Source organism: Lupinus angustifolius, chromosome LG01 (genome assembly GCF_001865875.1).
Source record: "Lupinus angustifolius cultivar Tanjil chromosome LG01, LupAngTanjil_v1.0, whole genome shotgun sequence".
Classification (NCBI taxonomy): domain Eukaryota; kingdom Viridiplantae; phylum Streptophyta; class Magnoliopsida; order Fabales; family Fabaceae; genus Lupinus; species Lupinus angustifolius.
The window spans coordinates 25,519,325-25,519,940 of NC_032009.1; positions in this window are offsets into that span (position 1 = coordinate 25,519,325).

A 616-nucleotide genomic window follows, 5' to 3' on the forward strand; every position below is an offset into this window, starting at 1 on the left:
CCGGCGGTAAAAACCTCCGGAGATGGTGTTGATATCGACTGGGCTCCGCGGTCGTCGATTGTCTGCTTGGTGCCTATCCGTCTGAGGACGTGGGGTATGTCGCCATTGTTGAAATTGTGGGGGGGACCGTCTTCTTGGGGATTCTGGGCGACGGGGTTGTGGTGAGCGCCGACGCTGTTCTAAGCCTGCGATGAATCGCTGCAGATGACCCGCCTGTATGAGGTCTTCGATGGTATCCCGGAGCTGAGTGCAGTCATTGGTTAAGTGGCCGAACATACTGTGGTAGTCACAATATTTGGATCGGTCTTGTGGGCCGGGCTTGGTAGGGCGGGGGCGTGGGAGTTGGACGAGGTGAGTGGAGAGAACCTCTTGCAAGATTCGGGAACGGCTGGCAAAGATTCGGGAACGGATGGCGTTCAGGGGGGTATAGGTGGAGTATTTGGCTTTTTTGGTCAATGAGGGTAAGTCGCGGGGTAGGTCTTGTGGTCTTGGCCGTTTGGTTTCCCGTGAGGGGTGGTGTGTTTGGGGCTCAGTATGGGTGTGCATGTGGGGGGTTTCTTCGAGGTTGATGAATTGTTGGGCCTTGGAACGGAGGTCTTCCATAGTAAGGTCGGTG